At 45.6% G+C, this 13,849-nt stretch overlaps 1 long non-coding RNA gene across 1 annotated transcript; it reads right to left on the bottom strand.

Annotated features, from left to right (window-relative positions):
• Window positions 1-1,319: 1,319 nt before the first annotated feature.
• LOC104146692 (uncharacterized) lies at window positions 1,320-13,620 on the bottom strand. The gene is made up of 3 exons (XR_011138037.1): window positions 13,460-13,620; window positions 5,441-5,910; window positions 1,320-3,420 (listed from the first exon to the last, which is right to left on the bottom strand). It is a non-coding gene; the product is annotated as an uncharacterized lncRNA (long non-coding RNA).
• Window positions 13,621-13,849: the final 229 nt, after the last annotated feature.

The raw sequence follows: 13,849 nt of genomic DNA, 5'->3' as shown, positions 1-13,849 counted from the left end.
AACTTCCTTTCCATCCTTAGGTCAGTAAAGGTGCAAATTGCATCATGATCCTCTTCTTTTTCATCTTCAAAACATAGAATCTCTCCAGTTGGAAGGGACCTCTGGAACTCATCTGGTCCAAACCCCAGCTCAAAGTAGAGCCAGCTTAGAGTAGGTTGTGCAAGGCCCTGTCCGGTTGTGTTCTGAATGGCTCCCAGGATGGAGTTTCCACATACTCCCTGGGCAACCTGTTCCTTATCATCCTCATGTGGAAAAAAAAAAAATTCCTAACATCAAATCAGTTTCCCTTGTTGTAACCCGTGTCTGTTGCTTCTCATCCCACCACTGTGCAGCCCCGAGGAAGTCTGTCTCTGTTTTCCTGTCTTCCTCAATTTTCTCTTCATATTATGCAGCAGAACAAAAGCCACTATACAATAGTGTTATTACCAGCAGTAACACTAAGTCTCCATATTAGACTTACTGAAAAATCATTTACAGTTCACAGTTCCAGCTGTAGGTGGCACTGATAAATTTGCATTATACTATGCATTCTTTTTGCTTTTTCTGTGTTCAGATTTCTTGTTTTCTGCTTAATAGTAGCCTCCAATAACGTCTAACTTCTTCACAATTCCTGCCTGGGATAGAGAATTAGAGGATGTTTGTTTGAAAATGCAGTAAAATAACATGTTGGCAAAGGATTTTGAAAGCTGTGGAAAATTCTGTTTGAAACATATTAAACCTTGTTGTTAGGTATATATATTTTACTATTTTTTTCCCTCCAACTCTAATGTGGAAAACTGAGCACGGCCCTTTCAATGGAAAACCAAAGGACATGGAGCGGTAAATGTAATATTCCAGCTAATGCACACACAGCAGGAATCTGAAAATCGCATAACTGCTTGAGATCTATCACCTGCTCCAATGTCATTTTTGGAAACATGCACATTCCCTTTGTTTTCTGAGTTTGAGTGGTAGTCTCCTTTTTGAGATAATTAACCTCTTTTTGTCTTCCGTTTCTGCTGCACATACAGTGGAAGACTGACAGCAGTCTTTTTATTGTCAGCTCAGAACAGAAGTATTTAGTAACTGATTCGTCTTTATGTCCTCATGCAGATGTTCACATAGAATCTTGATGTAGACCTATATCTCGAGTATATGTTAGTGGTGGGGAAAGGTTGTTTTTAACTCTTAATATTGGAAAAGTAAAGCGTTAAGCACATTACTGTCACTTTTCTATGTGCTGCATCAAAAAGCATGGTTCAGAACATTTAGAACAAGCTTTTCAATGAGGCCTATTTTCTCTCAATATGATGAGTCCCATAAATGCCGGATCTGGAAACTATTACAACATTTTTAGAAGCTGAAAAGTAATCGTAATGAGATCTTGCAGATAATGAACTCTGTTCTCCCACTGACATACAGGACAATTTACAGACATATTATTGCCTGTGCATTCAGATAGAAAAATCCCTTGTGCATCAGCACAATAGAACCCAAATATCCACAGAGTTCTTACAATTATAGCACTAGTTTTACCCATTTATGTTTTATTATTATTATTATTATTATTCTAACAGTAGATGGCAACATTTAGTTGGAACTTGGCAAACCTCTGTGAACTCTACAGAGTCATTTCCGTTATGATATTACTCTTGAGACTTTGAGATACAGTGAAGGAACATATAGCAGCATATAATTAGAAACTGTAAATTAACTGAATTGTTTAATGATCTATATAGATTAAGACAGCAATTACCTTATTTTCTTCCAAATTCCAGCTTGCCCAGGATAGTTTTTTACTGAAAGCCAGATGTGCTCTGACTGACTGACTGGCAATCTGGAAAAATGTCAGTGTATTAAGGGTTAAGCTTTCCTTACACAAAATTATAGCTAGAGAAAAGCAGTAGGTTAATTTCTTAAAGGCTTGTCAATAAAGCTTTTCCTGAATGCACAGCTTGGATTCAGACCTGAACTACTCAACATTTAGAGATGTCTGGATCAAATTTTTCAGTTCAGGCTGGTCTATTTACAATTTCTTCAGCTTTTATCAACGTTTCCCCGATAGGCACTCAGTGGCTGTTCTCATTTAATGCTGAAGTTGATGAGAATTCTGCTGTTGACTTAATGGAAACATAAACAAACTCTGTATCATTAAAGGATGCTTTGGGTCAGTCAGATTACAGTAAAACTGAAATGTCGTAACACTTTAGACCTTGGCTTGTAACAGATGTCCACATGCCTCGGGTGCATGGTCAGGCATAAGGTGTAGCAGTATGTCTCCACTCACCCAGCACGGGCAAACATCCACATCCTGGGATGTACCCTAGTTCTCGGACACACAGTGAAGGTACTTGCGTGATGTCTGGCCTTGGCAGAGGAGGGCAAGGATTTAGGAAAGGAAGTGCCAGGTGCTTGGAGCTCTCTGGAAAAGCTTCTCAAAGTAAGACCATGCATGTGTTTAATTAGAATAGGCAGCACTGACCAGACTATGGATACTGATTTTATAAGTTAGATACACTTCCAGGTAAGTCCAGGTACAATGCATTTTCTGCAAGTTTTTGTTATTTTAAAAAGAAAATACAGCCCTTCTAGTAACATAGACAGCTCTGTGTTTGTGATTCAGTGGTCTGCTAAGATAACTTTGGACCTGCCTTGAAGCCTTCAGCTTCTCATAGACAACAGAAAAAAAAGATCGGAGAATCAAGTAACTTTCACTGAATTTTTTTGTTCAAATTGCAGCAAAAGCAGAAAACAGATGAGCAGATATTTTAATGTTCATGGTTTACAAACCCTCAGACCAAGGCACAGTGCAGCAATACGGAAAGAGACTAGGACGTTACTCCTGGCTTTTAGAAGCAGAGCCTAGGCTGTGTGCTGTTGCACAGACGAGTACAGAAAGACTGTCATTTGAGAGGGTGAGTGGGAGCCGAGTGAAGAGAAGAGGCCCCTGTGTGGGGAAGAGAGAAGAAAAGAGAGAGGAAGAAGGCCCAGACTTTGGAAAGCAAGATACCTTTTAAACTGCCAGAGGTTTAACAAAAGCAATCAGGAGGTTATCCAAGGGGGGAGTGAGCTTCTTATCATAAACACACAGATGATTTCATGAGCATGCTCTGGATCTCACCACACTTCTGTGTGTATCCCATTAAGTGGTATTTGGTCTTTGACTTTTTCTCGCGGAGGAATCTCTTCGGCAGGGCTTCACTGGATGCTGCACATTCCACAGGGCATTCGTGTGGATGTGAGAGAGTTCAGTGATGTCCTGCGTATCTACAGCTACTGCACGTCTTCTGATAATGGAATGGAAGATAAATGGAGTATGAAGAAATGGAGTATTTTGGAGTTGTAGAATCTAGTAAATGCAGGGCAGCCCCTGTATTCTTCAGATACACTGAGATTAAGTTATCTCTGAAGAGGTGTTTAATCAGAGGAAGACAGAAGCATCTAGAGAGAGAGGTAAATAGATTAGGATTAAGTAACTGAGGCTGTCCTCTGTGCTTTGATTGTGATTGCAGAACTCCTTTGAATTCATCTCCCTGCAAGGAAATCTAGTGCAGCTGCTTGAAAAACCTCTGACTGTGGAGTGAGTGAGAAGGGGAGGCTCCTAAAATTTTGACTGGCTGCTAGGGCTGGTTTTGAATCAGGAGCAAGAGAATGCCCCAGAACAAAAGACATGGAGGTTTTAAAGCTGAACAGCAAGAAGAATCAGGAGATTCAGGGTCACCTATCTAACCAGACAGGTTTCATTACACTTACAAAATGGTGTATGGTTGTAGATTTATGTTTACAAAGTAAGTCTGCAGGTGATTGAGTGATCCTGGAAGGAATTAGCCAGGAAGAACAAGCACTTATTTTCAGTAATCTCCCCCAAAAGAGCAAAGCATTTAGGCAGTAATTAAGTACTAACAGTGTGGGCTATTTGATGGAGCTGGCGGATGCAAATATAGCCAACTCAAGAGGTTAAATCAGGGTTTTGGAGCATAACTTTTCACATACCATAGCTTGAAAATAAATCGGGTAAAAGAGGGCCTCTGATTTGGTGCTGTCTTTTCTGGAATGTATAATGCAACTGGATCTAAATTTTGGGAGAGTGCCCAGTTTCAGATGTCTAAAGCTTCTGTTGAAAGCAGCAGAGACTATATGCTGCCAAAGTTTTATGTATGCAACTGCAGATTGATTGTCTAATGGCAGTAGTGGCCTTTGATCATGAGTGTCTGGAGAGAAAAGTTTCAGTAGGCGCCCCTTTTCCTCTTTCTTTCTTTTCCTTTACTTTTCTAATCTTAGTTCTACTATTTTTTCTACATTTTTCCCCTGTACTTACTACAGAGCTTTCATGGGTACCTGAGATATAAAAGTTGCTCTCCATATATATTTCTTTTCTTTAATGGCTTGCTAGTTGAGGTCTGTGCAAGAGGAATTAGCTAGAGAAGGTGCAAGGGTATGCAGCTACTCTAACGCTTGTCTATTTTGGGCTTTGTGGGTGAAAGAAACAGATGAAGATAATTTCCTCTCATTCCCTGTTTCTTATTAGTAAATCATGAAGAATTCTTAGGTACAGAAAATCCAAGAGGAATTATCATATGTATGCAAGAGATAATTTTTTCCTTAGATTTTTGTCAATGTGTGAGTCAGATTCACATAAAAAATGTAATAAGCAGTTTCTGCTCTCAATTAGAGGTTTTGTTCTAATGGCAAAGTAAAATTTAAGTCCACTAGAATTAGGTGTGAAATCTTGCAGATTCCTAACTGTCTGTTACGATTCCACTTGGCAGCTAATAGGATTCTGAAAATTGCTTTTATTGGCCCCTAGTTTCCCTTTTAGGGAAACTTCTGGAATTGTGTTTCTGTGCAAAAGGACAGCAAACTGCCATGAAAATATCTGTCATCTATTTTTAGTGCTCACTTCCTTCACTTAATGAAAAGAAGGGCGACACACCAATTTTTATACCTTTTTACTGAAAAAAAAGAGCAGCCCTCTTGATACTTATATACCTAACAGATGGGATGAATTGACAAAGAAATGCCCAGAAGTACGTGCTCTGGCTTTTAGTGAATGTTCTTGTGCTGTCAGGAAAATAAACCATTTTTTAAAAAATCATATATGTTTGCCCTACCATCAGCCTTCTCATTTTTCTCTGTAACTACAGTTATGGGGAATCATCTTAGAAGCTTCCAACTCTGCTACAAAGACAGATGTTTCAAAGATCCCCTCCTGCTCAGTATCAGCTGTTCAGCAGAGCTTTCCTCAGAAATAAAGGACCAGCTACCTCCTAAGTTTGGCTACATTTGCAGAAATGGTACAGGGATTTATTCGATAACAGTGGTACCCTTTCTGGGACTAAGGGTCAATTAGAAAGCCTCTGACAAGTCCGAATATAGCTTGCCATCTTGGTGAAATTCCTTGCTCTTAAACTTTATTTAAAGCCAGTCATATGACAAATTTAATTTTTATTGAGGATCTCACCATTCTGAGTCCCCCACGAAGGCTACATTTCTCCCTTTTGGCCATGAGGGATTTATTTATTTGATTAACAGCAGCAGCCTAGGGAAAGCAGGTAAGTGCAACAGACTGTTTGCCACGGCTACAGGAGGAGGCAGTGAATCTGGTTCAGGGTTCAAAGAAACAGCATCTTGAAGATTAAGCCATCTTTGCTAGTGTCACTTTTAAGACACTTTGCTAGTGTCTTTGGGGGTGGATGCAAAGAAGATCTGTCTGAGAGAAGGGAAATATAGAATCTCCCAAAAGGTGAGAATATTGTGTCAGTATGGTCCTCAGGCTTGCCATGTGCTTTTCTCTGAATATGCCTCGCAAATAGCCCCTGAGCATAGTAGCTTCCAAGCCTCCAATGCTGCTTTCCTTCCTTCTGATCCCCAGGTTAGCATTGTAGGAGAGGTTCTTCTCCTTCAGAATCAAATAGCTTCTTGAGAGGTGAACTGCAAAGCAAACAAATAAAAATGAAACTTCACTTTGCATATTAGAGCCTTGACTGGGGAGGGGAGCAGGAGAATGTTCTCTACAAATGAACTATCAGCTTAACAAAATCATAAAAGATTAAGTATAGAAAATAATAGCAGTCCCAAATTATGGTGACAAAACATAGTGAAACATTTTTGGAGGAAACTTGTTTCATTTTCATGAATTAGGATGACCTCTGCATGCTTCACCAAAGTTCTTATTTTACCACTCCTGAGCTCATAAAAGAGGGTATATTTCATCCCAGGGGTAATGTTAAGATACTGTGAGTTAAGCCCAGAAATATGTGCTCAACATCCCCCATTACCAGACTGGGTGGAGCCTGGTGCATAGGCTCCACCAAGACTAGAGTAACCCTTTCAAACCCTTCCTTCCCATGGTCCTCCCTGCAGTTATGCTCTGCTCTGAAAAGGTTGTCCTTGTGATGAGGTGGCAGCCTATATATAGCAATGGGGCTTACTGGAGTCTCTAGGAGAAGTCTTGATTCCCAGCTGATATTGCTTCTTAAATGCTTATCAGTCTTCAGTGGACTATGCATCATTATTCACGCATGGGTCAAGAAGAGAAGGAAATTAACATTTAAGAAGTAGGGTACACTGTGGCCATAAGTAGCACTAGGATAAAATAGGGTAGCCTCCAGCTGTGATCAGTTATGACAAAATGTAATGCGGCTTTGATGATGGCGGGCGTACTAAGAGCCACTTTTGCCCCACCTGCCATTTCTAAGCATTGCATATATGCTTCAGTTCCCAGACGTGCAGGACCAATTCCCAAACAGTTACTCCAACGGGAAGTGTTAGGGATGGACACATGCACATGGCAAGGAAAAAATGTCATCTCCATCTGCTCTCCCCACCACCATTAAATCTATCACAGCTCTCCTCAACCTTCTGTTCAAGACGAGATAAATCCAGGCCTTCATCCTTCCTTGTTAGGTCATGTTTTCTGTACTTTTTACTCTTGTAGATCTCTGTTATTTTTGCTCATAAAAGAGTATCAGGCTTTCAACCTAAATCTCTGCCATTCAGTAGTAACTGGTGAATTGTACTTCATTTCATAGCTACAGTAGGAGCTGATGCTCAGCGTTTCAGTGGGTTGCACAGCTCTGCTAGTCACAACCGTAAAAAGCAAAGTGGAGATCAGGAATCTCAGGCTCTGCTCCTAGCTGAGGTAATGGCATCCTGGTGTTAGTTTTTCTGTTTCATAAAACAGGATGACACTGGTCTTTTATGATTTGGTTTCATGGCTGCAGTACATAGTAAGGTTGATGACTTATAAACAGCTGACTGATGAGAGATTTGAACTGGGTAAGAAATTAAGGAAGAAAAAGTAAAAAATTCTCAGCAAACAAAAATATCTCATAATAAGATGGCATTAATGAGCACGTGGAGCAAAGCTAGACTGCAAGAAATTTACAGCTCTATGGAAACACTTTGCCTAAGTAGCTCTGCAGGCTTCAGGCCTACTGGTAAGCCATGTGCCTGCCAAGATGATGCTATATACATGTTTTTTTTCATTTTCACACAGAATCACAGAATCGTTTAGGTTGGAAGGGACCTCTGTAGATCATCTAGTCCAACCTCCCTGCTCAAGCAGGGTCACCTAGAGCATATTGCCCAGGATCACATCCAGACGGCTTTTGAATATCTCCAGCGAAGGAGGCTCCACTACCTCTCTGGGCAACCTGTGCCAGTGCTCTGTCACCCTCACAGTGAAGAAGTTTTTTCTCAGGTTTAGGTGGAACTTCCTGTGGTTCAGTTTCTGCCCGTTGCCTCCTGTCCTGTTGCTGGGCACCAACGAGAAGAGGCTGGCCTCATCCTCTTGACACTCCCCCTTCAGGTACTTGTGCACATTTATGAGATCCCCTCTCAATCTTCTCTTCTCCAGGCTGAACAGGCCCAGCTCTTGCAGTCTTTCTTCCTAGGAGAGGTGCTCCAGCCCTCTAATCATCTTGGTAGCCCTCCGCTGGACTCTCTGCAGTAGCGCCATGTCTCTCTTGTACTGGGGAGCCCAGAACTGGACACAGGACTCCAGGGGAGGCCTCACCAGGGCTGAGTAGACAGGCAGGATCACCTCCCTCCACCTGCTGGCAACACTCTGCCTAATGCACCCCTAATGCACCCTTGGCCTTCTTGGCCACAAGGGCACACTGCTGGCTCATGTTTAACTTGTCCACCAGCACTCCCAGGTGCTTCTTTGCAGAGCTACTTTCCAGCAGGTCAACCCCCAGCCTGTACTTTGCGTACTGTATTTTACGTAATGAAGAAGAAGTATGCAATGATACCAATAAACACTTTGAAGCACTCACATGCTGGAAAATTAAGAACTGAGGTGACTTTTGTAGCCTTAATGCAGACTCTGGTCCATAAGTGTTATTGTGCTTATGGAGCACAGGAAGATGGAGAGAATGCACTCAGGAGACAGTGAGTTTGACCTAAAGCAAAATAAGGTTTTAATTATTTCCAATAACGCATCCCAACAGCTAATATTTTTTTACCTTTGTTTCCCTTGTGTAACACGAGGTTAATGCTCTCTCCAACTCACACAGGAAGTGCGTGTGCAAGTAAAATGAGCCCAAGTTTGTGATGCACTCAGACACTGCATGGAGAACCCAGGTGTAGCCCACGGAAGGCCTTGGGCAGAGGACGGGCAGCTGTTTGGGTCTCCCAAACTGGGGGGAGATGCCCCAAAAGGAGGGGGGAGATGCCAGCAACGAGAGTGGGGCCAGCAGTCACCGGCGACTCCCATGTGCCATGGGTCGGAGGCACAGAGGGGCACCTGGCCTGCCCTGACAGAGAAGCTGCTGGGAATAGCTGGTGGGGCACGGGCGGGGGGAGGAGGGCGATGTGAGGCTGAGGGGCACACCGCGCAGTGTCCCACGGCGGTGCCCCAGTGGGTGGCGATGCACCGTGCCCGGGGGCAGGGGCCACGCCCCACACCCGAGGCGCTGGACCCACAGCAGCGTGGGCGAGCCCACGCCCCACCGACGGGAGCGCAGCCTTGCAGGGCGCAGCCCGGCCCCCCAAGCCGGGGGGCGCCCCCGGCCTGCACCCGCGGGGCAGGGGCACCTCCGCGGCCGCCGGCGGAGCAGGCGACGCTGGGGGGCGCGCGGGGGCCGCGCTGCGCGGGGGCGGGCGGAGCGGAGCGCGCTGCGCGGCTCCCACGGCTTGGCGCGCCGCCGCGGCCGCGCAGAAGTCCGCGTGTGCCTTGCGGCCCGCGGTGCCGCGGGAGCGGCGCCCAGCCCGGCCCGGCCCGGCCCGGCCCGGGGGAGGGGGGCCCCCACCGCAAACACCCGCGGCGGCCGCAGGCGGCTGGGGGGCCCGGAAGGCCTCCTGGAGTCGCCGCTGCGGGTCCGGGACGGCTCTGACCAAATTAGGTGACTTTTCCTCCAAGTGGGAAGAAAGCCTCGGATATCCTAAAAATAATCCCTTCCTGCGCCGCCGGGCCGGTCGGCGAGGGGCTGGGGAAGGCGGCGGCGGGTTTGGGGCGGGAGGCGGAGGTCTGTGGCGCGGCGGCTCCGCGGGCGGCTCCGCGGGGGGCTCCGCGGGGCAGCCCTGCACCCCCGGGCCCGGGCGCCCCGCGGAGGGGCCGCGCTGCCCGCCGCCGGGCTCGCTCACAAACCCTCGGCTAGGGTTTTAGGAACCGTCTGCCTTAGAAAGTAAATAAGCAAAAAGAAGGAAATAATCAATAAAGGGCAGAGGAGGCTCCGCCGCTGGCCAGCGACAGCCGCCGGCGCCGTGCGCCGGGCGGGAGCCGCGCAAGTCCCGCGGGCCGGAGGCGGGGGGCATCGCTTCGGACAGGTGCAAGGGAAATGGGGCAACACCGGCGTCGATAACAGCAGAAATGCTGCTGCCTTCGCTCTGCGAGATCGCGGAGGCGGCCGGTAGCGTCTCGGGAAGGTTTATCCTGCGCTCCCGGAGCAGCGGCTGTGCGCGCGCGGAAAGATGCACCCAGCGGCGTGCGGGGAGCGAGGGTAGGAGGTGGGGGAGAGCCTGTAGCCTCGGCAAAAAAAGTACCTCTTTCACTCTGTTAATCCAGGAATGAATGTGAGGGAGAGCTGAAGTGAAGCTTCCAAAGCTCACCCATGGTAAACAAAAGACGTATGTCCCCTCTATCGCCCCCCCGCTATTTCTTGAATTTTGTTTCTTACTTTACATTTAGTCTTTTATGGGGGCTTTATTGTTCTGTCAGGCTGGGAATCTATTTTCAAGGAGCTGATCTCCCTGCTTTACTAGTTTTCTGTGTTAGAAGCATTGCTTTGAGTTGCAGCCTGCAGTTTCATCCCGTACATTTACCCGAGTGGAGTTGATGACATAAAAAGCATATGCAGAAAGCCTAGAGGACACCAGCTGGCTGGGCACTCTAAATGTACACAGAAATTATACAAGTGCATATCATAGCTGCTCATACATAACCAAAGAATTCGCTTGTTTTATGTAAAACATCTCAGCTGGACGTTTTAATAGTGAGATAAACAGTGATACAAAGAGAAAGCTCCTAACTTGAAGAACAAGAACAGTATTGCATTACATTTTTTGTAGGTTTCCCCTTCCTACCGAAGTGAGTTTATTACCGTTCTTCAGGACAAGGAAAAAACAACTAAGATGGATTAAAAATACAGAAGCATTAGGAAGTCTAATATTTAAGTAGCCTCGATAAGTTCATCTAAAAAGGCTACTATATAGTAAGGATAGGAATTGAATTTATCGATGTGCATAAACAGAGAAAATGCCTTTCTGTTCTTTTTATATGCAATTTCAGAGCGCTAGAGAGTGCTGAAATTATGGTAAGTGGCAAGCAGTGTACATAATTACAAGTTAAAAAAGCCAGTAACGGTTAAAAAGGATAGAGGGTTTAGCAGCACACCACGAGGACAGTAGACTTGTTAGATGCAGGGAATGTTTATCTGGATGTCTATTCATTCAGTTTCTTCATAACAAACACTATTTTTATAACAAAGCAGCTACTGCTGCTTGTCACAACACTACCCAAGTAGGATTCTGTCCCCTTCTCTCAAGCTTAGCGATCGTGTTCTGCTGCTGAGAATGTGATTTGGAGCCATAAAACTGGGGCTTTCCTAGACTCCTCACACAAACACATTTCAAATTCTCTGTACAAAGAAGACTCGTCTGCACTTCTTCTATTCATTTGACTCCGATATGTCGCTGGCTCCCGACCACTGAGGACATTGTACAGGAGGATGCTCTTGGAAATGACAGAAAATCACATAAAGAAGATCTCAGTGATTAGGCACTAATTCACTGCAGTGTTTTTGCTAACGTGAGTGTAGATATGTGCATGAATGGTGTGGGAACTTTCCAAAGCAACAGCTATGAGGTGTAAAACTCCTTTTATCATTTTTGTGTCTCAGACTGTATCTACATACACGTATAAATGTGTGCATCATTATAATCTCAAGGGTCTGAAAGTGCTAGTTTTTAAAGTCTGAATTGCTGTAATCCAGTCTTTAAGAGACATCACTTGACAAAGTGTATTTTTTCTCCCCTCCCTTTGCCATCTACTTTAATGTGTCTCTTCAAAACCCTATTTGCCTTTATGTTGAGTAGCTTGTAGCTAAAAACACTGAAACATATTGTTAAAATGGCAGATGATAGTATTAATCTCAGTTGAAGTCCTCGGGACGATGGAGGGAAATGTTTATACGCACTTTGAAATATTCGGTTACTGAAATTACAGTTGCAGTGCAGAGCGACAACTGGGAAGGGGGAGCAAGGTTACTTAAAGCAAGGATATTAAAATAGAAGCCACATTTTTACTGGCATTTATGAAGTGCATATGGAACTCCCAAAAGCTGTTCAGCAAGAGCTGACAAAACGTATTTATCAAAGGGACAAGAAGGCATGGCAATATTTTGATCAGCTCTTTTTTTATTTTGGTAGTTGGGCACACCGTTAAGGTAAAATCTATGCCGACTTACGCACAAGGGAAGTACCTGCAATACGATTTATTAGGTTAATATTTCGGGATTTTTCCTGTAACTTTTTAGAAACATTTCTTTACTTAAATAAAAGTTCCTGTCTACTTTTTAAGAGTGATTTGCCAAGTTATGGGAGCCATTTCCTATAACAGGTAGTTTGACAAGGAAAACCGACGGTCTTAAATATCAAAGAGTAGTCAAACCGCAATGAGATTGAAAGAAGGGAGTGCTGGAACATTTTGTTCCAGGAAACGAGCTAAAAATAACAGCCCCCACCCATCTTATAAGGGGGAAGATTTGCCCACTTGGAAGGGCCGGTAAGAAACAGAAATTAGATTATTGATGTAATCAAACAAAAAACTCAGCCGGAGACACTAAAGGTGAATGGGTTTTGTTGTGAAGTGACAGTGATTTAAGCAAGCTCGGGGTCCAGAGCAGAGGCTCAGTACGGGATTTGATGTGTTATTGGGAGCTTTAATCTAATTGTATACCCTCCTCATGGCACATCAGAATGCTTTTGAACAAGGTCATAATAATGCCAAGCTGTATAGCGAAGCGTAATCCTGCTGGCTTATCCGTTCTGCTACTCGGAGGCAAAGTCTCATTTTCAGCCCAAAGGGAAGCTCCTTCCACACTTTCACATTTTTTACTTACCTGCAGGACAGGCTCTCTAAAGATGTCAGAACTGATTTCACACTCATTTCAGAGATTAGGATCTAAATAAGGTGCACATCGGTGAGGAAAGTGCTTAATAACATAACAATTAAGCAGTTCGCGTTATTGACATTTTTGGTACCATTTTAGAGACTTCAGCATGCACACTGCGAAGAAATCCTATCCCCCTAGCTTCTTTGCTTGCAGTTGTAGGAATAAAAAAATAGTTTCTTAATCCTCCCAATCACCTTTCTGCAGACAGGGAAAGCTTTCGTCCTTTCCAGTAAATGCGTCTCCAGCCAGCTACTACTTCCCTATTCTTGTGAGCGGCGTGGGGCTTGTTTTTAAGTTTGAACGTTTAAAACACAGTAGAGATGTCAAAGAAAAAATAACCTATTCCAGCCTAATTGAGCGGTATTGTTCCCTGCGAGCTTTTGCGCAGTATCTGACCATCAGCAGAGCGCCGAGCCCTCTCGGGGTCTCTTCACGGGCTTTCCTGGATGCCTTTTGGCACCGGTGCAGTTTGCAAGTTTCCCAGCTGAATGCCCCCCCTCCCGCTGCCCCCTGCCCCCCCCCCCCAAGCAGGGCTGCCCTCGCCAGGCCGCGCAGGTTGCGCCTGCGGCAGCGGGCACGGGTCTGCCAGCCTCCCCCGCTCGGGCGAGCGGCAGCGAGCTGCCTCCGCGCTTGGCTTTGGGCACGCTTTATTTATATGTATTTTTCCCTGGTGCTACACCATAAGTCTGATTCCCGCAAACGCTCCCCTCGGCCTGGGCTCCCGCACAGGCTCTCCCAGCCTCCTGCAGCTCCCCCCGAGCCCCCATCGCGATGGGGTGGCTGACCCATCTCCCCCTTCCCCCGGAGACGGGAGACTTTCCCTTCCCCACCGAGCAAGCCGGGACCAGCCCTTGCGCTGTTACCTCTCTCTCGACCACCAGGAGAAGAAGGGTGGGAGTCCCGCACCTCCTGCTGCTTCCCCTCGCCTCCCGCCAGGTCCCGTCTGCGGGATTTCTAGCTCTTTTCCCCCTCTGTCCTCCTGTTCTGTCCGCCTTCCTGCCTCTTTTCTATTTTCCCTGCCAGTGACTTAAGCCTAAGCCAAAGGAGGCACAAGGAAAAATACAGCCGAGGGCTCCAGGTCTATAAATACAGCCTCGTGCCGGCTCAGAGCGAGCTCTGGAAAGTTTGGAAAGAGAGAAAGGAAGGAGGCAGCGCGCGCAGACAATAGCTAAGGGAGCAGTCCCGCAGCCTGGGAGCGCGGAGCCGGCGGCTCCGGCGCTGCTCCGGCTTGGTGCCGACAGTCTGAGCCGGTT

This window comes from Struthio camelus, chromosome Z (genome assembly GCF_040807025.1).
Source record: "Struthio camelus isolate bStrCam1 chromosome Z, bStrCam1.hap1, whole genome shotgun sequence".
NCBI classification, from domain to species: Eukaryota; Metazoa; Chordata; class Aves; order Struthioniformes; family Struthionidae; genus Struthio; species Struthio camelus.
This window is presented reverse-complemented; position numbering and strand designations above follow the sequence as displayed.